Source organism: Rhinolophus ferrumequinum, chromosome 4 (assembly GCF_004115265.2).
Source record: "Rhinolophus ferrumequinum isolate MPI-CBG mRhiFer1 chromosome 4, mRhiFer1_v1.p, whole genome shotgun sequence".
Lineage (NCBI taxonomy): Eukaryota > Metazoa > Chordata > Mammalia > Chiroptera > Rhinolophidae > Rhinolophus > Rhinolophus ferrumequinum.
Window position 1 is genome coordinate 41170229 of NC_046287.1, and position 25861 is coordinate 41196089.

The window sequence follows — 25861 nt, forward strand, 5'->3', positions numbered from 1 at the left end:
ACTTCTGTGTCACCCCATGATATTAAGTTGTTGTGATTAATTAAATGGCAGTTCTCAACTCTGATTGTACACCAATGCCAGCCAGTACCCTAAACCCATGGAAGCAGAATCTCTGGGCATGTGGCCTAGACTTCAGCAGTTTTTATAAGTTCTCTAGACCATTCTAATAGGCACTCAGAGTGGAGAATCACTGGGTCAGAATAAAGCACAGCTGCAAAGGAAATGGTGGAATAAAGTCAGCTAAAAGATTCCATATGTGTTAGTGTCCCCAGGCTGCCCTAATATATTACCACAAATTAGGTGGCTTAGAATAACAGAAATTTAGTCTCTCACAGTTCTGAGGCCCAAATCCAAAATCGATGTGTCTATAGGGTTGCGCTCCCTCTGAATGCCCTGGAGCAGTACCCTTCTTACCCCTTCTAGCTTCTGGGGACCGCCGCCATGCCTCAGCTTCCTTGGTTTGAGGTGGCATCACTCCAATCTCTGCCACACTCATTGCCTCCTCCTCTTTGCTCTGTGTCTCTCCTCTCTCCGTATCTTATAAGGACACTTGTCATTGAATTTAGGGCCCAGCTGGATATTCCAGGATGATCTCATCTTGAGATTCTTAACCTATTTACATTTGCAAAGACCCTTTTACCAAATAAGATCCCATTCATAGATTCCGGGCATGAACATAATCCTTGGAAGCCACTATTCAACCCGCTGTGCCATGGATATGAGCCTTGAATCATACTAGAATTGTAGTATCTCAGTGTTGGAAGGGTGTTTCAGAGCTCGTTCACGCATTCCATTTTTATTTTTTGACCCACTTTATACCAACTGTGTGACACTTTGGGATTTCATTCTGTTTAATGATGCCCTGATTCCATAAATATTCAAAGCTCTTGGATACTGACACTGATGGAGGCATCAACTCTCATGTCTGAAGGCCCCAAGTCTAGGTCCTGGGGTCTCTTTTCTTTCATAACACTTGCTACATAACTCATCTAGTCTGTGGCTTTAAATGTAGGCTATCATGACTCCCAACATTCACTGCTAGCCCTGACTTCAGCTGTGAGCCCCAAAATTATATATCTACCTTCCATGACCTCCCCTTAGAGGTCCAGACATTTCTCACTTAACATGTTCAAAGTAAAATATTTCTGTCTCCTAACAGCCTCATTTTAACTTAGTCACCACTTTAAAGACCCTATCTCCACAAACAGTCAGATCCTGGGGTACTGGGGTTTATGATTTCAACATATGAATTTGGGGGTTTAAACAAAGCTGCAAACGAATCAGCTTTGCAGAAATATAGTTTGACACATCATAAACACTTTAAAAATATTAGTTGAATAAATAAGCCCTCATCCTTGGTGTCCTCCCCAAATTCACAATCACTCCCCAACCCCACCCCATAAAGGCAGGATACTCTTTACTTATCCCATGGAAACATCAAGTTTGAGGTTCCATACCTTGCAATAGAGCAGAGGAAACAACATGCATCAAGGGAAAATAATACTAGTGCTTGACAGATGACAAAGAGTAGGAAGAATATAGAGTATTCAACCTGGAATCGAATTGCTAGGGAGTGATTGAATGGTTTTTAAAAAGATGAAAAGATTTACTTTGGATTTGATCCAATATGGCTACAGGTTATGTATATGTTGTGATTCCTTCACAGTCACTGGATTTTGTGGTCCTTTTGAGTTCCTATTTGTTATTTGATTCTGTGATTTTAGGAGTAAGAAAGTAGCCGAATGTATTCAGTTTTTGCTCTGCTCCAGGCACTAGGCTAGGAGCTCCATATATATTGTTTTGGGCTATTTGTTCCTTGGATATTATTCTCGTTTCACAGAAGAGAAAGTGGAGGCTGCAGGACCCCAGGTAACAAATCCTATGACTGAGCTGTATTTTCCTGACTCCAAGGTCATTGTCTTTTCATTATGCTGCATTACCAAATTTATCACCTTCTCCACGGAAGTGCTTCATGCTAAGAGGCTGATGCAAACTTATATTTCTTTATCTCCTACTCTATGCCAGGTTCGGTGCTAGGCTTGCTTTCTTTACCTATGTTATCCCATCTAAATTACCATGAAACGCTGCTTGTAATTTAAATGCCACTAATTTCAATGAATTGTTTTAACATTGCTACCCTAGATGGAAGCCCTCAGCAGGTCAGAATAAAATTAAGAAGTCCCCATTCTGGTAGAGGAAACTGGTTGAAGTTGAGAATGTATGGCCCCCCCCAGCCATACATTAACTGAATTTCCTTTTGGTATCAGCCATCCTCCTACGTTAAGGCATGTAATGGGAAAACGTCAGGTGAAACTTCTAAGGCGTTTTTATATCATCTAATATACTTCACAGTGTCATTTTATGAGGATACAGGGGAGAAATTTCTCTCAGGGCTCAGTACCCAGAAGAGCTGTGCTTCCTCACAGCAACTAGCTTACCCTGAACTTTTAGACCCTGTGAATCTTAGGACAGTGTTTCTTTCTTTGCCTGGACAGTTATGAAACTTAGAGCCACATTTGCAGCCCCCAGGTCAAGCAACTGATTCACACAGTATCTAGTTTGATATTGTCCTTCCTTTATTTTCCTGGATTCTGGATTTCCTATCTTACCCTTTTGCAAATTTTGGCCTTTCTCTAGCCTATCTCAAACTTCTTGAGAAAGGAGGCAGAGAGATACGTATACATCCACACATATTTCTGTGTAAGTCCAAAGGTAATAAACACCCACCCAAGTTATTGTTTGTGAGAAAGTCAGGGCTTAGATAATTCAAGATGAATTCCTGAGAAATTTGTGTAAGGAATCAGAGATCTAAGGACATAAGCCAAGGAGATCTCAGATCATGAGCGTGGCTGAAATGAAACACCGCCTTATTTACAAAGGTAAACTCTTCGTTAGAACCTGAATACCAAATCCAAGAGGAGATATTTCATGGGTGTATTGAGACCATTTGTTGCCAATGGAAGCTATAAAATCAGAATATTCTAAGGGATGTTCTGGAATCCAGTGAAGACAGGCTGCGGAGTATCATCGAGCTAAATAAATAATCTGAGTGTAGAAAAGTGTTTAATTAAAAACAACTCATTTTACCCTGTCCTTTCACAGTAAGACAAGAATCTGAATGAAAAGAGATGTTCTGCGTACTTTCATTTTGCATTTTAGCTCCTAACACCGTCTTGCCCACAAGAAGGACCCAATGCCTGTTCACAGGAATGAATCCAATTTGATACTTGAGAGAATCTGTGAATGATGCAGGGTGGGCATGAAAAACTTTGCACATAGAATGCCAGTCCATGCTTTTCCTACATTTAAAGGAGGAAGAAATAGCTCAAAGTCTGGTAAGCAACCAAATGGGGTGCTAAATGTTTTAGAGCCACTGCTAAGATTAATATAGAGAAATCATCTGCATTTTTCTTCTGCTTGTGAATGAGTTGCCTGTTCTTTTCTCCATGCCTCCGAATGTGAAAATCCTCCCCGTTTGTAGTCCCTGCTGGACTCCTCTGTCTTATGCTTTTTGATCTATTCTCTGCTGCCACATCATGGGGAAAAGAGATTATATTCCCCCCTTGTCCAAACTGTTTCCTAAATGTTGGACATCTGTACTGGTAAGGGTTTTGCTTTCTACATCTAAGAGTTTTTCTTTTCTTGGTGGTGTGTATTGTTCTTCAGAGAAATTACAGGTTAGGAATGAGCTGTGTGGTTTCTGGTATTTCAGTTGGATGTATTTTATCCCTCCTGAATGCATTTTTGATAGTCTATCCTTAAGGCTGTGTTTATACATCAAACACACTTATTAATTTCAGATTTTGCATCACTCATCATTGTATTCATCTCAGGTCTTTGTTATGCACACTTGTGCTCTCCAATTCTTATTTTATCATTTTGTTTTTTAATAATTCATCCTGATCATGGGTATTCAACTTCAACTTTTTTATGTGTACTGGGGGACATAAAGCTACTCCAGCTTTAAAATATGAATCTGAGAAGGAAGTGATTCACTCCCTTTTCTGCCCACTTCTGATCAAACCCAGCAAATACCACATTATACTTTTGCAAAAGGTTGTACAGGCTGAAAATGTAAACTTCTCTAGACAAACTTTTTTAGTACTAACATTGATCAGTGTTTATAAATGTTCAATTAAAACTGTTCAGGGTCTGGAAGGACTACCAAAATATATTGTCGAGTGAAAACTATATATGTAATTGCAGATTCACTATGCTAACACTTCTGTGTGAAGGGGTTGGGATGGGGATAGAGAGGGGAGGAGAGAGAGAGAGAGAGAGAGAGAGAGAGAGAGAGAGAGAGAGAGAGAGAGAGAGGCCGTGCCTGTATGTTTGTGTGTGTGACTGTACAGAATATAAACAAGAAACTAGTTGAGGGGCTGTGGCTGAGAAAGGGGACTGAAGGGCTGGGGAACCAGAGAGGAAAGGATATTATTGTCATTCCATATTTTTGTACATTTTGAATTCTGAGTCATGACATATAGCACTTACTTCTTAATCATAAATATAAATGTTTAAGTTTAAAAAATTTAGAATGATGGATACCTGTGAGTATGACATGATATAGAAGAAATTCCTGCAAGTAGTAAAAGCACTGCGGCTTGGACACAACACAGATTTGGTTTATCAATCTTGACCCCTCGACTTCCTTTGGACAATGTGGTTATCCTCTGCCAGTCTCAGTTTCCACATCTATAAATTTGAGATGATAATATCTAAGTGTAACTGGAAGGATTAAATACCACACCATATATGAGGTCTGACAATTAAGTTCGCGAACTTGTTGCACCACTGTTGCTAACCTTTTTTGATATCAGAGGGATTATTTCTTATGAATTTGTACCAACTGGACAAACAATTAATCAAGTTTACTATTTCGAAGTGCTGAAAAGGCTGTGTGTAAAAGTTAGACAAAAACGACCTGAACTTTGGCCAAAAATTCATGGCTCTTGCATCACGACAATGCACCAGCTCACACTGCACTGTCTGTGAGGGAGTTTTTAGCCAGTAAACAAATAACCGTTTGGAACATCCACCCTCCTCACCTGATCTGGCCCCAAATGACTTCTTTCTTTACCTGAAGAAAGAGGAAATATTGAAAGGAAGACATTTGGATGACATTCAGGACATCAAGGGTAATATGATAGCAGCTCTGATGGCCATTCCAGCAAAAGAGTTCCAAAATTGCTTTGAAGGGTGGACTAGGCAATGGAATTGGTGCATAGCTTCCCAAGGGGAGTACTTCGAAGGTGACCATAGTGATATTCAACAATGTAGCACTTTTTCTAGGATGAGTTCTCGAACTTAATTTTTAGACCTCATATGAATGGCTTAGCAGTACCTCACATACCATAGATACGCAGCAAAGAGTGACTATAATTATTATTATCTCCGTAAAATAATCCATTGATATCATTATCAGCCTTTAAAATTTCTGTACTGGCAAATAATTGGTCTGACCCATTATGTCATTTTTTTATTTGTTTGGAGAACCATTACGTTCTTAATCAATAGTCCTTACAGCCTTCTATCTCACTAGACAACCAGGAAGGGGGAGGAGGGAAATCCTACTAGGATACTGAAAAATCCTCCCCACTGAATCTTTATTCCAGGACTTACTAATTAACACACACACACAAACACACACACACACACACACACAATCATACTTATACATATACACTCATCCAATCCAGGAATCTAAGTATAAGTACTTTTTTGGGGGGATGGGATCAAACCATTTTATTGAGGACCTTCGGGGGAGGGTCGAAGGGCCAGATGGACAATGAGATCCCATGTCTTCGCGCAACCAGGATCTCTCCAGCTTCACCGCCACCGAGAGTTTATAAGTATTTTTTATAACATTTTTTCTTCTGGTAACTAAATCGTGCTTCTAACCTCAGCATATGGAAAATATTCTTACCCGTAATGCAATATTACCACCCAGAAATTACAGGGACTGCTCTTTCTTAGATTCTGAGAGATTAATTAAATCATGATATTTATTAATGTGTGCCATTCTCTTAGACTTGGAATTTAAGAATCTCCCACTTGATCGTGATGTATCTTTTTAATGCATTGTTATATCCGATTTGCTAGAATTTTGCACCTGTATTCATCAGAGATACTGGTCTGTAATTTTCTTTTTTTGTGTTATCATTACCAGGTTTTGGTATAAGCGTAATGTTGGCCTCATAAAATGAGTTAGGAGGTATTGTCTCTTCTTCCATTTTTTAGACGAGTTTGAATAGGAATACTACTCTGCCATAAGAAAAGATGAAATAGTGCATTTGCGACAACATGGATGGATCTTGAGATGTATACTAAGCAAAATAAATCAGACAGAAAAAGTCGAGAATCATATGACTTCACTGACATGTGGGATATAAAACTAAAAACAACAAAGGAACATGACAAACAAATAAAGAAACAAAAACTCATAGATACAGACAATAAATAGTTTAGTGGTTACCAGAGGGTAAAGGGGAGGGGGTGGTAGAACAGGGCAAAAGGGGTCAAATACAGAGGGTGCCAAAAAAAAAGTATACACATTTTAAGAAAGGAAAAAATTACTAAAATTGTAATACTTAATATATACCAATATCAAAAGATGAATATAAGTCACATTTGACGTCTGCAATTACAAGAGGTGCTCAAAGTGGTTACCATAAGCATAATTTTAATATTTTTTTTTCCTTTCTTAAAATGGGTATACATTTTTTTGGTACCCTCTCTATATGGTGATGGAAGGAGAACTGACTTTGGTTGGCGAACACACAATGTGATATATAGATGATGTATTATAGATTTGTACACTTGAAACCTAACAATTGTCACCCCAATAAATTTTAATTAAAAAAAATGAATCTCCACCATTAATTATAACAAATATGTGTGTGAACAAAGTTTAAATAAGTCACAGAAACTATAAGTAAACACGATTTGAAACCATTCATTAATTTCAATAACTGACCAAAATAAATTCTATCATTAAAAATAAAAAAATAAAATAAAATAAATATTCTTCAAAAAATACTTGACCTGAATCTGATGCTTTTTACCAAGCTCATTATTTTATAACTGCTGTCAAAAACATCTAACCATGGTGTCTGTCTGACACATCTCTTTGAAAATGACTCCTTCTCATTTAATCTAATCTGCACTAATTCAGTTACTTTTAATAGGCCAAGTGCACACACACACACACACCAAAAGAATAACTCTAAACTTCCAATTCATTTTATAAGCTATAGAAATTTGTTCTTACAAATCATGGCAAACATTTACTAAATGTAAATTTTACTCTCCTGAATTTTTCATTTCGAAAAAGCGTTCTAGAATAAGAAAAACAGATAAAACAAAATAATTTCTGGAAGGTTTTGGGTTAGCTTCAGTTATAAGAGAAGCTTATGATAACATGATATTTTTTATAGTCACAAAATCAATTGAATTTATGAACACCAGCTGTCTATTTATGCCATGAAAATAGATTACACCTTGAGGGAGATGGTTGGAAGGCCAGCTCAGAACTCAGCAGAAGCTGCAGAAATGATGGAGAGTGAGCAGTCTTCTTGGAGGAACATGTTTGTCCTCACTAAAGACCCAAGGAAACATAAAGCTGTAAGTGAACAAGCAGAGTCACGGTGCCTGTGGGGACTGGGGACTATGGATAGTGAAGAGTTAAAGAATAATGCACATTTAAAAACAATAAAATAAACCTTCCTGTATGTCTGCAGTTTCCACTGAATAAATGTGAACTCATGGAATTTGTCTGAGTTGCCCAGGATTGTACAGATGGGATATTAGTTTGCTGTCATAAGGAACTTTTAAAAGATAAACTGAAGCACATTAAAATTTAAGAGTTTATTTGAGCAAACATTGATTTGCATTGGGTAGCCCCAAACAGGAAGATAGGAGCCAGGGAGAGGTTTTTATGCAAAAGATGTGAAAGCAAAGCAAGGAAATTATTTGATTGGCTATAGCTTAAGCAGTTGTATTTTTGAGAAAGCCTAGTTGGCTGTTTGTGATTGGTTGTTCTTAACCTGGAGGCTTTGACAGCAATTCACTCTGGCTTAGGTTTTGGTTTGCTTACGTAGACTACCCAGGCATTAGCATCACCTCAGACCAGTGGCCTCCTTGATTGACTACATTACATAAAGTACCACAAACTGAATGGCTTAAACAATAGAAATTTATAGTCTCACAGCTCTGGGGGCTGAAAGTCCAAGATCAGGGTCTTGGCAGAGCCATGCTCCCTCTGAAATTAATAGCGAACGATCTGTTCCAGGTCTCTCTTCCAGCTTCTGGTATGTCTTTGGCGTGTGGTAAGATAACGCCAATCTTCACATAGCATCCTCCATGTATGTGTGTGTGTGTGTGTGTGTGTGTGTGTGTGTGTGTGTGTGTGTCCAAATTTCCCTTTTCATGAAGACATCAGTATATTGGTTTTGGCGCCCACCCTGTACTCCAGCATGACCTCATCTTACCTCTAATTAATCTGCAACAACCCTATTTCCAAACAGGGTTGCATTCTGAGGAACTGGGATTAAGATTTTAACATACAAATTCAGTATGGGGGACACAATTCACCTCATAACAGATGGTAAATGGTGAATTGGCATCAAAACTCATAAGCTCATTTCTTTTCACAACCAGGTCACCTTCAAGCTATCCTCAAACTTTTGGGTTTAAAAGAAGTGTTGGTGTGGGTCACGTGGGTGGGGAAGAAACACGGAAGAGAAGTCAGGGACACCTTCATAAGCCTTAGCTACTTTCTGGTGAAACAAAGAATTCTGCTTAAAATCACTGGAAATTCCAAATTGGGTGGAGGGGAGCCTACTTCTGTAAAGATTAGTATTTGTCAGGCAGTACTAGGAGCTGCCATTTTCTAGTTAGTGCTAGCTATGGTCTCTTTAAATCATATCATCTCATAAATTACAGATCTGGATGAGAAGTTAAAAAATCATTTTGACCAAAATAACTTATCCAAGCACTCAAAGCTAGTTAGTGACAGAGATTCAGTCTCCTAATTCACAAAAGAGTGCTCTTTCGTAATCTTAGGCAACCAGGAGGAGTGAAATAGGAGATAATTACTTTCCTGATATGGATACTTTTTGCCTCTCATTTTTGTCTCAATGATCTCATATTTAAAAGTCATTCAATTTTCATCCCTCTGCCCACTCAACAGTTAGCGAAGGACAGATAAACAGTGCTCAATACATTTGTTAAATGAATTTATGAATGAGAACAGGGAAACAGTGCTGTAAGGATAAGCTCTCCAGCTGAACGTCCAGGTGGTCTTCTGACTTACTTGCCCCTCCTTCTCTATGGAAAGATCCAAGAGCTCCTTTGCTGCCTTCTGAGTGGAAGGGGGGGTTAGGCTCCTCCTGGGAAAACTTTCCTTTCTTCCCTTTCTAGATTTTTCCCTCGAACTGAACTCTTTAGAGTCTCCAAGTATGTCTGCCCCTCTTCTTGCAGGAGAAAGCAAAGCCCTTGTGTATGACACCAGGGCTGGTTGTGGCTGGAGACTGCACTCACTTCTGGTTGCCATGTCAAAGCTCCTTTGAGATTGTGCACTGCTGAAGGATCTCTTTCAGAAATATTCCTTCCATGTATATTAACTGATCATAGGTTAACTTTTTCTGTCTACAAATTCCCCACAACCTGACTAGAAACTGTTCCTTCACATTTGTATATTAACTTCACTCAAGAAAACAATCCAGATTTAAAGTGATTGCCATATAACTCTTTAAGGAAATATTTAATATTTTAAGATGTAAAGAAAAACTTATCCTGAGGAGGCATTTATTAGAGTGTGAGGGAAAGAGTCAATGTGGCAGAACTTTGCCAAGAAAGGGAGAGGTACTGGTTATATAGTTGATAAGGAGCTGAAGCTGTCTCTTCCCTTTTCCTAGGTATTAAAATTTATAGAATATATGATATTGTACTATAGTTTTGCAAGATGTTGCCATTAAGAGAAATTGGATAAACGGCACATGGAACCCCTCTGTATTATTCCTTAATAACTGCATGTGAATCAACAATTATCTCAAACAGTTAACTTAAAAAAAAAATGTCTGGAAGAATGGAGTCAGCAAGCGCCCTCCGACAGACAGCAGTCGCCACTGCATTGAAGCACTTAAAAGCCCTTCCTTGTTTTTGCATTTCACTAATGGAAGCACTGATGCAATTATGCAGAATGACATTTGTCATTGGAATGGGTTCTACATCCTTGAAAACAAAGAGCATTTTTCCTTCTCTTTCGAAGCCTACTTCCTAGTTGAAATCTGAAGCCCCCTTGACTGATCCCTTCATGTCCATAAACTGACCTGGATAACTGATTGAATGTAGAGATCTTTCCAAAAGAAGGGAATTGCTATTCTGTTCATCTTTACATCCAACATCTAACACAGAGTCTAGTACCTAGTAACTGAATAATAAATGTTTGCTGAAGTGAATCAATGAATGATGAATGATAAACAATAACCATTATTGCCTCTCATTTTTGTATTTGGGGATGGGAACTATTTTGTATTTGGGGATAGTTTGGGATGGGAACTGTTTCAAATAACATGATAATTTCTTGCAAATCAAAAGCCCAAAATTGAGGTTTAATACAAATTGTTCATACTATTTCTGATAACGATACACACATTGATTTAAGGAAATGTGAAAAACTGAAATGTATGGAGAAGAAAATCTAAAATCACTCATAATCTCATTGAGAAACAATTCTAATTAATCTTTTGCTGTTTATCATTCCAGAAAAATGTAATTACTCATTTCTTCAATAGTCTTTTTAATTAAATTGGAATTATAGTACACATTTTTATAATCTACTTTTATCCTCCATTTAATTATATACTGAAGATACTTTGCCATAATTTGCAGTTGTCAAAGGAGAGAGCAGAGGAAGGCTGAAAGTTTCACTCAATCAAAACCATGTCAAAAGCAGTTGTATCAAAACGTGGTAGTCAGAGAGTGTGGTGGCATCCAAAGGCCCATTGTGCTAGGAAGGCTTATCATATCAGAGTGTGAAATGCTTCATGTCTGTACTAGAGAGAATGGAGACTCTACAACATGACTCTGAAGAAAAAAAGCTTGGGCTATTTTAATAATTAATATAGCATATAAGGGGATATTTGATGAGGGGATATTTAAATTAGGGCAAATCTCTGGCCCCATTTTATTAGTTACCATCCTCAGGAGACTTAAGAGCTTGTTGAAGTAGAGACTTTCTACAGAATCCAGGGGAAATGCGTAGTCCCACTTGTGATGAGTGAAGAATCCAGACAAGGGGGTTCATACTGCATGGTTCCATTTATATAGACCTTTAGGAAATGCGAACTACTCTCAAGTGACAGGAGCATAGTGTTTTGCCTGGGGACAGGTGGCAGCTAAGAGTGTGAGGAAGTGAATACAAAGGGGTATAAGGAAATTGGGGGGGTTGTAGATACATTCATTATCTTGACTTTGGCGCTGGTTTCACTGGTGTATCAGAATGTGAAAAGTCATTAAATTTTAGACTTGAAATATGCTCGGCTTAATGTGCATCCTTACACCTCGGTGCACCTGCCTGTCTCCACCCAAGTCCGGGGCCCCCTTTGAGACCCACAGGAACACACTAGATATGGAACTGGGTTGTATCTCATAAATGCTCTTCAGTCTGGCCTCTGGAAAACCTGCTGTGGTTATTAATTTATTTGTCAGCTTGACTGAGTGCCCAAATATTTGGTCAAACATTATTCTGGATATTTGTGTGAGGATGTTTTTTGAATGAGATTAGCATTTAAATCTATGGATTTTGAGTAAAGCAGATTATACTCCATAATGTGGGTGAGCTTCATCCAATCAGTTGAAGGCCCGTAACAGAACAGAAACAGACCTCCCCTGAGCAAGAAGGAATTGTGTCGGCAGGTGGCCTTCGTACTTGAACTGCAACATCAGCTCTTCTCCGGTCTCCAACTCAGCTCCAGGTCCTGCCCACCCTGCAATTTGTAGGCGTCCAGCCCCATGAATCACATGAGCCACGTACTTAAGATCAATACCTTTCTCTCCCTCTCTCTCTCTCCATACACACACACACACACCACACACACACACCACACACACACACACACACACATCATTGGTTCTGTTTCTCTGGAGAACTCTGACTACAGTGTTTCCCCGAAAATAAGACCTAACCGGAAAATAAACCCTAGCATGATTTTTCAGGATGCTCGTAATATAAACTAAGCTGTAACCATATTTCCCCGAAAATAAGACCAGGTCTTATATTAATTTTTTGCTTCCAAAAGACGCATTAGGGCTTATGTTCAGGGAATGGCATCCTGAAAAATCATGCTAGGCTTCTTTTCCGGTTAGGTCTTCTTTACAGGGAAACACAGTAATATACCCGCTCTATCCTTTTCAGTGAAGAAGATTGCAAAATTGTAAGAACAAGACAACATTTTGGGGTCTAAATAAGAGCTGCTGTCCTCAGGAAGCAAACACAGAATTAAAAAACAACAGCAAGACAGAATCATAAATCTCCTTTTATTCCAGGAAGAGAATAATGTTAGACGAGTCAGGCCCCCCCCAGAGGACAGTGTATCAAGGGCTGCATGTCAATAAAATGTACATAGAACTCCACCAGACACCAAGCACCCTTCCTAATCCATCACTGAGAGAACACAGGTAGACCCAGGATAACGGGGAGACTTTGCTGATTCTTTGTTACATCCCATAGTTAAAATTGTCAAAGAAACATAAATAAATACATGAGAGCCAAACAGAAAACCTTTGGGAACTTTACACTTACCCTCATGAATAAAATCTAACATAAGAAAACTAAAGCATAAAGATATGTATTCCCATTCCAAAAGCAGCAAGAGCACTGAGGATTGTTTTGCCCCTCTGAAGCACTAAACAGTGGCTGCTGATGGCAATATAACAGAGAGAATAATATTCTTCTCTCAAGATGTTCAAAATTGGCTGCTTGAATTAGACAGCCTAACTTCAAATACAACCGAACGTCTCTGATACTTATTCGACAAGTAAGCCAAGTGTGCTGTCAGGGGCCTACACATCAGTCCAAATTTACACCACAAACAAAAAATGAAGTTCGAAATCATTTGACTCCTGGGTCTGACCTCACATTCTAAGACATGGAAATTATTACACTTACCTCCCCCTTATAAGCCTGGCCATCCTGTGTTCCAGACCGTCACCTTCCCGTAGGAGATGACTACACCCCCATTGTCCTCCAGCCCCAAACACAGCTGCCCTTCACTTTTTAATATATTTTCCATTTAAGAGAGTTATTCAGATTAGCAAGAAGAACAAACACTGAACAGCACAATCCACCACTCAAGAGACAGCCCCATTACCCTTGGTGTCTCCTTCAAGATTTTTCTACCACAGCCAACATCATACATCCTATTTTCCATTTCTTTCTTTCTAAATTATTGTTCCTAAAAGGCTTTTAAGCAGTTTGGGCACCATTGTCTCTCTGAGCCTCCATTATTCACCACTCATAAAATGAAGAAGGTGTTCATAATACAATCTGAGCAAGTCGTTGGGAAAAATTATACAAGTTAGCACGCCTAGTACATGGAAAGTAACTTGACCTTCCTACCCTCCATCTGTCCTTCTTCCTTTCTTTACTTCCTGCCTTCCTTACCCATTCATGCATTGAAAAACAAAATTGTTTATTAAGCATCTACTGCATGCCAGGTGTTGCACTAGACAGCAGCCTCACAATAAGGAGGAAGACGAGAACCATGGTTCCTGCATTCACGGCACGTGGACACATTGAGATAGAGAAAGTGGCAGGACTGTGGGAACACATGGTGAGAACTCCAAAACGGGGAGGAGAGGAGTGAGGTGGAGTGTCCCAAGCATTACAAAGGCCCTGAGACAAATCAATCAAAATGTGGCTGACGCACTGAGTTCAAGAAGGAAAGAACGAGGCTGGAGCCGCTGGAACGCAGGCAGAGATGAGGAAAGATTGAGTCTCCAGGTAAAGACAACCTGCCGACACTTTGATCTCAGACTTCTGGCCTCCACAACTGTGAGAGAATACATTTCTGTTGTTCTAAGCCACCCAGTTGGTGGCCATTTATTATGGCAGCCCTAGGAACATATCTGTTATTCTCTTTTTTAAAACTACTCACATAATTATCAAAGGGAGACCCTGACTTTCTGAGCTAGTATTAGAGTCGCTGATGAGTTTCTCTCTTGCAGGTTTGGTTTTCACCTGTGAAATGAGTGGTGTTGATCGTGCATAAGTGAGGTAAATATTTTCTTTCTCTCTTGTTTGTTCATCTTTTCCTTGGGGAACTCATTATCAACTCAAAGCAAAAATATGCATTAGCCCATCCTAAGCCAAAGCCAAATTTGCAAGATGTGGTATTAAGAAGATGCTACTGTAAATGGACAAACCTTTGCTATTTTTATAGAATGCGGTGCTTATGCTTGGCTAATGTAATTAATCATCAGCCAAAACTCATCCGTTCCAAATTTTATGCTCTATTTTCAATGCTTCAAACTGTTTAGAAAGCACAGTTTCTGCTTCTGCTTGTTTCTTAGAGTAAGCTTAGGCAGCTTTACTGCAGGTAGACACTTGTCTGTTAGCTTAGGGCTGTTAGCTTCTCAACCTACACAATGCATATCCTTGGCAATGCTGGGGCATTTGTTTTTTGATCTGGGGGGTGCTAGTTACTGGAACTCAATGGGCAGTAGCCAAGGCTATCCCACTCAAAATGCCCATAAGCACCACAGTGTAAAATTTCTACTATGGATTTTCAATGGCAACAATTGTAACATGCCAAAGAAATGCCATTTGTCTTTAGATGCATGAAAAATAATCAAACGTGCCGTGCATTGGCTTCCTCCCTTTGTATCCAAGGTAACCTTATGCATAACTCCCTTATATCTTTTTCTCATTGGACTGTGTATTCACATGTTCATCTTCCCATAGAGTCTATGTTATATCAGAATTGAGACAGTGCTTCATCCATCTTTATATCTCCAGCACATGTCAGGAACAGAATGGGTGCTCAATTCAGTTTGATGAGTGAAACTTGGTAAGCCAAAAAGTTTATAAAAATGTTAATAAGAACAAATCATCCCTTTTGTTATGGAGATACTCTTTGTTATCCTGTGTACTCTGTTCAGTCTTGGGGAAAGAACACAGTACTTGGTATCCTGGCCTAGGTTTCTTGACATGTGGGCTCTACTATTATCTTACTAGGTCTTGGTTTATCTATCTGGAAAATAAGAGGGCTTAGACTTTGGTCTGTATTATTCTAAGGTTTTTTTTCAGCTTCGAAAATTCTGTTTTCTTGGTTAAATAAATATAATAGCACAAAAAAAATTAGACATATAGCTCTATTGCCAAGGGCAAACAATTTCCAGATTGTCTACTAATCTTCTAACAGCAGTCAGTATCTTATTCAATATCATAGTCTAGATTTGGCCAAACAGTCATTTGTAGGTGCTCAATTCAGTTTGATGAGTGAAACTTGGTAAGCCAAAAAGAAAAACAAATATAGCTAGTTCTAGAATATATATGTGGACATGTGTCATCTTGGTTTCCATGGCAGAGTATCTTTCTTGTCATTCCTGGGGGAACAGGGAAAGAATACAAAGAGATGTTTTATGCAATAAGAGTTGAAAGAGAATAAGTATGGCACAAAAGTGGAGAGGAGAATATGGCAGTGATGAGATGTCACTTTGTGATTCAGTTATAAAAGGCTGACTTCCATCTTGCTAGCAACTCTATCTATTGCCTTCTTGGCTTGAACAATTTTATGAAGCAAGCTGCCTTATTGGCAAGACCATATGGCAAGAAATTGGGAGCAATTTCCAGTCAACAGTTAGCAGGTAACTAAGGTCCTCAGTCCAACACCCCACAAGAAAGCAAATCTTTGCCAACAACGTGAGCTTGAAAGTAAATCCTTCTCCAGTCCACACCTGATTGTATCCTGTAAGAAACCCTGAAACAGAGGACCCAGTTAAGTCATGCCTGGATTTCCTGACCCACAGAAACTGTGAGATAATAAACGTATGCATTTTTAAGCTGCTAAAGTTTGGGGCAATTTGTTACACAGCAATAGATAACTAATATATAATACTTGGCATCAAGAACTCACATATAGTTTGTTACCTGGCACCATAGAGTCTAAGTACAAATAGCTATCTTTTATTCTTCCCTCTGGTGCTTACTTTGTTGATCCATTTGGTCACCTACCATCCAGTCTCAGTTTATTAAAATGAAGTAGAGCTCTGAAGGAAATAGTTTATTCCAGGGTTGGAGAAGGGAAAAAAAGAAACAAAAGCTCAAACGTTTTGTGGTGACAAAAAGTAAGGAAGTGCTCAAAAAATGATGGGGTATGTCAGAAAATAAATGATAGTGATGAATAATAACCCACAAAATAAAATAAATATTCATGGATCTATACTGACATAAATAACTAAGCATGGGAGAAGGCCCAGTCGAATTTAATTCATAACATAGAAAAAAATATACAAATAGAAAATAACTATAGACAAATCCCACATTGTGGTTTTACGATGAGAGATGGTATATTTAGGCAGTCTGAAAATTAGATATTTATAAATTATAAAGGGAAAAAAACTGGAGAAACCTGCAAGATACCACCTGAACCAAATGGTCAAATTTAACATCACCCACAGTAAGACATAACATAAAAACATCATGCAGCTCCTGGTATCATGCACTGAGAAGGGCACAGAATTACTTTGGTGGTATTCTTGCAAAAAATGCCTAATTTCGATCTACTCATGGAAAAAAAACATCAGACAGATGTACATTGACTGTTTCACTATTATTTTACTATATGGAACTTTCTGGGTCTTGATTTCTTTATCTGAAAAATAAGGGGGTTGGGCTGACCAGTCTTCTTCAAACAAAGTGTCAAAGTCATAGAAGATAAAGAAAGACAGTATTTTCACAAATCAAAGGAGACTAGAGACATGACAACTAAATACGGGACATGGGATCATATGGGATCAGAAAGGGACATCAGGAACACTGCTAAAAGTCAAGGAAGATCTCTAAATTAGTTAATGTCATTGTATCAATATTAATTTCTTGGTTTTGATAATCATCCCATGGCTATACAAGATAGTAATGTAAGGATAGGCTGGGTATGTGAGAAGCCTCTCTACTATTTTTACGACTTTTTTGCAAGTCTAAGGTTATTTCAAAATTAAATGTTTACAAAAAAAACCTCCACCTGGTATTCTAATTTTGGAGTTCTGATGGGATTTCAGCCTCACAACGCAATTTAACGGGTATAAGACCTTTGATCTGAGCTACAAAAGAATCTCTCCTTGGTAGATTTTTATCAACCCATATCAAAGGACATCTTGCTTTTGAACAACAGGTGGAGTTTGCATTTCTGCTATATTGACTATTTTTATTTAAACCCTTATAAGACATTAGCTCTGTTTTAATTAATCCCTTCTAACTTTATAGAGTCAAGAGTCTACAGGTTTTAGTATCTGTCCTTCACATCATTAATGATAGATGGACTTGCTCATTCAAATCATTAGCAAAAAAAAAAAAAAAAATGCACATCAAGGCCCATATATACTGCTCTTTAGTCATGTTTTTTACATGTTTTTCACACAACTTACAAAGTCAAACCTCAGTTATCTGCAAATATGTCCAGAAGGTACGTAGCATGCTGCATTTCATAATGATATGAGGAAAACGTGATCAGTAACCAGTATGTGTATTATGTTGGTAGTAGAAGCTAATATTGTCCTAATTACTATCGCAATAACTAACATTCTCTTCTTCTTATACGCCAGGCATTGAGCGGACCACCTTATGGATTATTTCCTTTAATCTTTCAGTAGACCTACGAAGTAAGCACAGATGAGGCAGCAAGCACATTCACTAGCAATGTGCAGCTTCAGACAAAGAGCTGGGTGGACACGCCCTGAGCCCCATGGAAGTTCTGTGCTGGGGAAGTGACTGAGTTGCCACAGGCCATGTCTACTATTTGATCAGTCCCTTTTATTTATCTCTTTTAAATCAGATTATTCTGTTAACATTGGCATGAGGGGAGCAGGAGTGGAGGAATGGAGGGAGGGAAGGAAGGAAGCGAGAAAGGCAAGAGCCATGTCAAACTGTATGAAGAATCTCAATTATACAAACGTGGAGCTTTCGCTTTGATGTGTTTTAAACTAGAAAAGTTGCAAACTGAAGGAGGGATTCAGAGGGAGACATGAAAGCCATCTTTAAAACCACAAAGGGCTGTTTTGAGAAAGGGGGATCAAAATTGTTGTGTGTGGCCTGTGAAGAAAATTTAGAAAGATACATTTCAGCTCATTATCAAGAAACACTAACCCGGAAATCCAGTTATAGGCAAAGCTGCCTGAGGACTTGGTGAACTGGTCCTAAGAGGTGTTGGAAGCGGCTGGGTGACCAACTCTCAAAGAAAGATAAAAGCAGGAGATTGGTACTTAAATTAGATGACCTTTTAAATGAGCTTCCGCTGTGCCTCTGGATCAGACCCTTCTGAGAGACAGCACTTTCCAGCACCTCGCTGCTGGTGGCATAGCTCATGGTCAGTGTGAGAAGCAGACTGAATAGGTGTTTGGGGATAACAGACCAATTTAGACAACTGGTGGATTGATGCCGGCATCTTTTGGAGCCAAGAGAAACCTATGTGAGGTCTAAAATGGGAAAGACTTGCCTTTGTGAACCTGATGTGCTTATGGTCCTGGTCAGCCCTTACCTATTAGAGGAGATGGTAAAATATACATGTTGTGACAAACTAGCAAGCGCTCGGGCTGGACCACCAAACAGGAGGGGTGGGTAGGGCTCCCCACAGTTGAATTCAAGCTGGCTATCTGAACCACACTTTCGTTTCCCTGCCTGCCTACCGAGGCTGTACTGACCACTGCAGCGTCTGAGCCAGGCAAGCAAAGTTAGTGGCCAGCCCCCTGGAGGCCACTTGGTTGAGTCACTGGAAGGTTCTTCATGTTCCTGGGGCTATAGCAGCACAAGACGAGTGACCCAGATTTCAGGGCAGTTTCAGGAGAGCCTGTGCTTACTTGGAAAAGATAAATCGGCGTTAACCAGGCAAAGCAGGGAGAAAATAGGCAAAGGGAGGAACACAGAGAACAGAAGTAAATGAGAAAGGCTGGTGATTTCAAGGCTTTCGGTGTGGCTGGAGGATAGAGTAAGAGTAGGGAGAACCAAAGATACCAGTAGAGACCTAGGAATGAATGGTATAGATGGCCTTGTGTGGCAAGCAGAGTATAGGTGTTATACTGAAGGCAGTGAGGAGCTTGAGGGATTTTAGGCTGGGAGGTAACATAATCGGAGTTGTATTTTAGAAATACTAATATGGCAACAGTGTGGGGAAATTTGAGTTCAAGGGGATACGGAAGGCAGGAAAATCGGTTAGGAGGCTGTTGCCTCCTAGTAATAATCCGATTATTACTAAATAATTGGATTATTTAGTAATAATACAATTACTAAATAAATATTGTTCTAAACCAAGTTCGCAACAATGGGGAATGAAGAGGATGGGATAGATTCAAACTGTGTTAAGGCGGTAAAAAAATAAACTGAATTTGGAAACCAATTGGATGTGAGAAGTGAGGACAGGGGAGGTGAAGGACCATCCTCACGTTTAAAGCTTAGGTCACTGGGGAGATGGTGAGGCCACCTACCAATGACTGAGTCAGACAGCATTTGGTTAGGAAACAAGCTTCTCAATGTATTCCCAGCATGATGGATTTTAATACAAGGAACTAGAGGCTTACAAATCTCTAAGAAGGACTAGGAGTAATACCCAGAAGCTCTATAGCTGTTGCCCAGAAAGAAGCTACTTCAAATCTCAACAACTTCTGGAAAGCCTGGACCTCAACCTGCAGCACCAAACCAGGCAATGCCCCAAGAAACAGCCAGCAGCTGCCTGGACAGCCTGTGGCACAGCAACAGGTGCTCATCTGGGAGTTCAGCGGGAGAACAGAAAACTGAATTGGAGTATGCTGCATGATCTCCAAGCGGGATGTTTGACACATGCTTCCAGACCACAAGCACAAGCTCTGTACTCGAAGGATAGTTTTGAGAATTGTGGGGCTCAAAACGAGGTTACTCAGAGAGACTGGCAAGGAAAATGAAAAACAATAAGGACAGTATACAATATCTGTGGTGGGTCAAACCATACAGCAACGATAAGCAGCAACTTAAGCTTCTTGATGCTGCCCACCCACTTTCTCTAACTATAGAAACACCTTCATCTAACAGAGCAAGACATGGGAACCAGATTCAGTTGGTCCCAGCAACTCCCCAGCACTACTGGCCAGGCCTGTATATGGAAAAGGATCTGCTGATTTAGTGTGCCTGGCAGGTATTGTGAGCCCGGATTAACTCAAAGTAAGAAGAGACGATAGTCAAGTGTGGGAATCTGGCAGAATTAGGGTTTGAGGAAAAACTGGATAGGCCATTTTCTACATTAAATTTAAACCCTTCTATAACTGCTGCCCAAATGAGAAATATGTCTGATGAAAACCACATGATTCAAATTAAGTAAACTAAGTAACGCTGCTTAGTGCTAAAGATTTCATGATTTGCCTCATTTGTAATGGAAGGGAAAAAAATTTTCAAAAGAATAAATCTATAAAAGGCAACCCACGTTTACCAACCAAGTAATTTATAAGATCATTCAAGAAAAGGCAAAATGAACCAATAGCACAGTGTGTTCTAAAAAACAAAGTTTGTACAAAGATTCACCATTACAAATAAAACTATCTCAAGGCATACTAATTATGTAGTTTCTAAAATTTCCCCCCAAAATGTAATTATTTGCTAAATCACAAGAGGATAAGTAGTGAGTTAGGAGATTGAAGAGAATGGAGTCGGTTGGAAACAGTTTTCAGACAATTTTTCCTCTGCTCTTTGAGTTTTATTCCACCCACTAACATCTACTCCTTTTCTGCCATCTTCTAACTTCTAGTCACTTTTTCTCATTCTCTGAAGACTTCGACAATTGTCCACTGCAATTTCTGCCACTGTCCAATGTGACTTCAAAGTCCATGTGAAACGCCATCCAATACGTGGGCTCTCATCTCCTTGACCTCATCTTCAATAAATTCCTCCTTTCCTCTACCTTAGATACCACCCATATGGTCCTGGCCTTGACTTCAACATCACCTGAAACCGTATCACTTCTAAAAATGACAACTCGATATAATTTTAGAGGTGAGGTAGTAAAAACGTACAATTACCCAATCCTGTGACGACAACCTCCCATCCTTCCTGCTGCCTTGCTCAAGTACTCTGCAATATGCTGTACAATGGCCCCCAAAGATTTTAGGTCCCAAGCCCGGGGACCTGTAAATGTCACCTCATTTATGTTTGTTGCCTTTATTTGTTACCTAATGTTAACTTAGTCTTATGGGACTGCCAGCATCTTGGCTCATTTGCTTTCTCTCTGTCCTCTTCACTTTCCCTTTCATCCCTAAGCTTCAGTCATGTTGGCCTTATTTCAATTTTCAGAACGCACCAAATTCTTTCCACCTTCAGATTCTTTGCCACAATCTTCAGTTTGGATGGAATATCCTTTCTCATTTACCCCATTGTCACTCCCTCCCCAATCTGATTATTTCTTATTTATCTTTCAAATAAATGTCATCTTCTCAAGGAAACTTTTCCTGACATCCTTGTCTCTCATAGATTTGCTAATTATATCCTCCTAAATCCTCCTATACTATTCCTTCACAGCACATAGCTAGGTAAAAAGTACTAAATTATTTGTTACTATATCTTACTAGATTGTAACTCCCATAGGATCTGGAGCATTGTCTATGGCATTATGATGGACCTCCAGCACCTAGAACAGTTCCTGGGACCTAGTAGGAACTAGGATGGAAGGAAAAACCTAGGAACTTAGGGCTATAAAAGACGAGCAAAGCCTGGTTTTGCACCCAAGGAGTTTGCATTGGGATACTGTTCAAATCCCATCTAATTTAGTCCCATCTTAGAAAGAAGCAAGTATTTCACAGTCAAGAAGCATATTGAGACACATGACTAAGAAATGGGTGGGAAGCATGGTTTGAATCATGGCCACCATCCACTGTTGGGTGGATTCTGCCCTACTCAGAGTCCTGCATAATCAGGAAGTGGGTAGGAGCTAAAATCCATCCATACTTGACTTTCCAAGCAATGTGTCTGTGGGGACTACATCAGCTAAAGATGTGCCTTTTTTCTACTTTGCAGAGTAGGGTAGAAGCTAGTGGTTGCCTTGATTCACATTCCAAAGATGCGGGCCCTTGGTGATTTCAGTGGTGTCCAACACAGTGGAATAGCCTGGGAGTCAACTAGGTAGTAAAGGAACCAAGAAAAAGCCCAACACTCATGGCAGGTCCATTAATCTACTATGGAGCTACCCAAACAGCTAACTGTGAGGGAGAACAGAAGAGAAAATCTAAATACATATAGAGCTCTGAAATGGTAATTAAGGACACCTACTATAATCTGTAAGTGGTCCCTATCTGACTTTAAGATGTCTCTCCGAAGTCAAGAAGGGTCAAATGGAGCCTCCAAACACAAATCTTGCTATTTAACATTCCCAATAATCTCAATATTAACCCCTCAATAGCTTTCAGATATTGCACCTCTTGCTGCAAAATTGAAATTAAAATCAATACAATGAATACTCAGTATGTAAAACAATTCAAGGCTCTATTTCAGCATGAAGTTTCATTTAAGCTATAGGAATATAAAGAAAAGACAACCTTTTGTTCTCCTCATTTCACAATCCTGCAAATGGCCTCTTAGCCCAAATAGCTCCTCTAATCTTTAAGTTTTAATTAGCTGCCCACAATTCATAAAATATCAGGAATTAAAATGCTGATACCTCATTCTCCTGAGAAATGGCACACAATTAACCTCTTTTTTCTGGTCAAAGACAGGAATTGAGAAAGGGTAATGACAAAATTAATCAATTCTCGTGGCGAGGCCTGCCATAGTGCTGGAAAACAGCCGACGACCCTACGTCAAAGGGAGAGGCAATTGGGAGTGCGTGGAGAAACTGCGGGTTCGCTGTGTGTACAGCCTTTTGTAGTCACGCCAAGTGTATCACGAAACCAAATTGGACTCCCCAAATCTTACAAAAATGTTAAATGGTTCCCCAGAATTAATCAGCCTAACCTTTCTTCCTTTCGCCTCTGAAACTAGGTATGCACCTAGGCTTTAAATAATGCGTAAAGCTCTGGCTTTCTAGCAAGGTGGGTAAAAGAAGAAAATACTGAGAAATGCACACCTTCTGGACATTATCTCAAGATCAAAACATACACCTGGCAGTAAAGTCAGATGGAGTTGCTGGAACTGAGTTTAGACCTTTCTAGAATAATTTTTCTCTCAAAAAGGCAAATCTGCTTTTCTTTTCCCTAATCATAAGTTACATGGTAAGATTATCCATAACCATTTACACTTAATGAGAGCTCATAGAGACAGAATAGAGTGAGTTCAAGACATTTTAACATGCTATCAATGAAGACATGAGGAGGTAACAGATAGGATGGAGGCTGTATAGTACTTCTGCTTGCTGTCAAGCCCCAGCTTGGCGACATACTTGCTGTGTGATCGAGAGCAAGGTACTTAACTTCTCTGAGCTTTGGTTATGTATCTCTAAAATGGGAACAAAAATCTGTGCTGTGAGAATGAAACAGAATACTTATAACATGCTTAGCACAGTCCCTGGCACTTCACAAATGCTTAAAATTATTATCGTCAATAGAGGAACCCAAATATCTTTAATGAACACAAAGTGAGAAAGATACTGTTTCATTTTAAGAACACTTTGGTAATTCCAATTGCTGCTGTTTGTTTTTCGGGTAACAGATTTATTAAGATATAATTCCCATACTATACAATTAACCCATTTAAAATGTCCCCTTCAACGGTTTTTAATATATTCACAGAGTTGTGCGACCATCACCCCAATCAATTTTAGAATATTTAAAAAAAAAAACCATATCCATTAGCTATCATTCCCCAATCTCTCTGTTTCTCCCAGCCCTAGGCAACCTGTAATCGACTTTCTGTCTCTATAGATTTACCTATTTTGAGTAATACATTATCTTACTTTCTATAATGTTTTCAAGGTTTATACATGCTATAGCCTATATCAGGACTCTATTCATTTTTATGGTTGAATAATGTTCTACTGTATGGGTATACTACATTTTGCTTATTCACTGCTATGCTCCCTTGGTAGAGTAATTAATTGTAAATTCAATGCTACATAATAAAAGCATAATAACACCTACTACCAACCTTCATCCACATAGAGGTGCTTTCTAGTCTTCTGGGAGTGTTTACGTACATGATTTCATTTGAATACGAGTGACTTTATTTGCAGCTCACAACAACCCTGGGTGGTGGGTAGTTTTACATTTTATGGATGAGTTCAAGGAAGCTAGCAGTTTTAGCAACGATTACATAGCCATGCAGTTACCATCAGAGCTGAGACTCAAACTCAGACCTTCTGAGTCAAGTCCCATATTTTTCCTGATACAATTGATGATGTGTGAAAATCTACAGTAAAGAGTATGTGAAAATCCACAGCACTAAGATACACATTTTGTGTCTTGGAGTGAGCTGAGAGGAGATAACAGCTCTTTTCTGTGACCTCTGTTTGCCCCTAAAATGCAGTCCCCAGCAACTAGATAACTGGAGGTAAGGGATCTTGGTTACCAACTTCAAAGCAAAAGTATTTGCTTCTGCTGGAGTTGACCCATTCCTGAGGAAGCAAACCAGTTTCTCTGTTAAATGTTCTACGGTCGTATCCCCCTGGCTAAGCCCCTATTTGAGGTTTCACAACTACACCATTCCTCAGCAGCACCGTTGTGATCAGACACACTTTGCCCTAGCCTCATGGGGGAGAGATCAGTTCCTTTTTCTGTATTTAATCCTCTAGTTGAACCCTCTACGCCTTTCTGCAAACATATAAAATAGCCTGTTCCCTCTTATTACTTAAATTTTCCTGCTCCCTGGGCTAAGAGAAATGACCCCAAATTAATCTAGTTTTCAGAGACGTTCTGAGAACTTAATTTTTTAATCATTTTTCATTTCTCCCAAGTCCAAATCAAAGTGATTTATTTACAGTAACCATTTATGTACCTAGCTCTAGTATGTATATGTACAGATGTGTATACAATATCTGAAAAACTTTAGGAGAGGGGGAGGGAGAGAAAGAAAAGGGTTTCAGAGTCCATCAGTGGATTTAAATTCAGTATAATGAGCTAATACCGTTCCTTTTATATGTGGACAAGATGATCTCCTTCCAGACTGTTCCATCCAGGAAAGACCCTCAGCTGCAAAACTCAAAATCAGCTGTGACTGGGGCATATAAGGTTGGAATCTGCACTGGAGAATTGTCAGTGGCTCCACTTTTCTCAGAAGCTGTGATCCACCCAGCAAAGCTCCTCACCAGAAAGCTCAGTGGGCTATAGCGCCCTCAGAATGGCTCCATAATTAAAAAGCAACATCAGGCAAAACATGGTAGGGATGCCAGGGAGCCGCTGTTTGTATGACCTTCTGTCTGCTCAGAGGGGAAGGATGTGTGACCTCAGAGAATTTGACCATCAGCAAGGCCTGCCAGCTCTCAGCCATCCCCCATCAGCCTGGACCCTCACTGGTGCCATTTGCCGCTGGCCTTGGGACCCCTCAGGCAGGTAGACTCAGAGTCCTGTGCACTGAGTTGGAACAGTACAAGCTGAGCCAGCAGTACTGCGTTGACCTTTTCCTTTGGTGAAGAGAGAAAGATTTTGTTCCATGTTAAGCTCCTATGCAGAGTCACTTGCTTTCTCCCTCTGAGAAATAATA

The 25861-nt window shown here is 39.5% G+C and overlaps 1 long non-coding RNA gene across 1 annotated transcript; it reads left to right on the top strand.

Annotated features, from left to right (window-relative positions):
- The first annotated feature begins 3488 nt into the window (after positions 1-3488).
- On the top strand, positions 3489-17904 carry LOC117021116 (uncharacterized). Its single transcript, XR_004422814.1, has 4 exons — positions 3489-3602; positions 14227-14275; positions 14963-15068; positions 17824-17904. It is a non-coding gene; the product is annotated as an uncharacterized LOC117021116 (long non-coding RNA).
- Positions 17905-25861: the final 7957 nt, after the last annotated feature.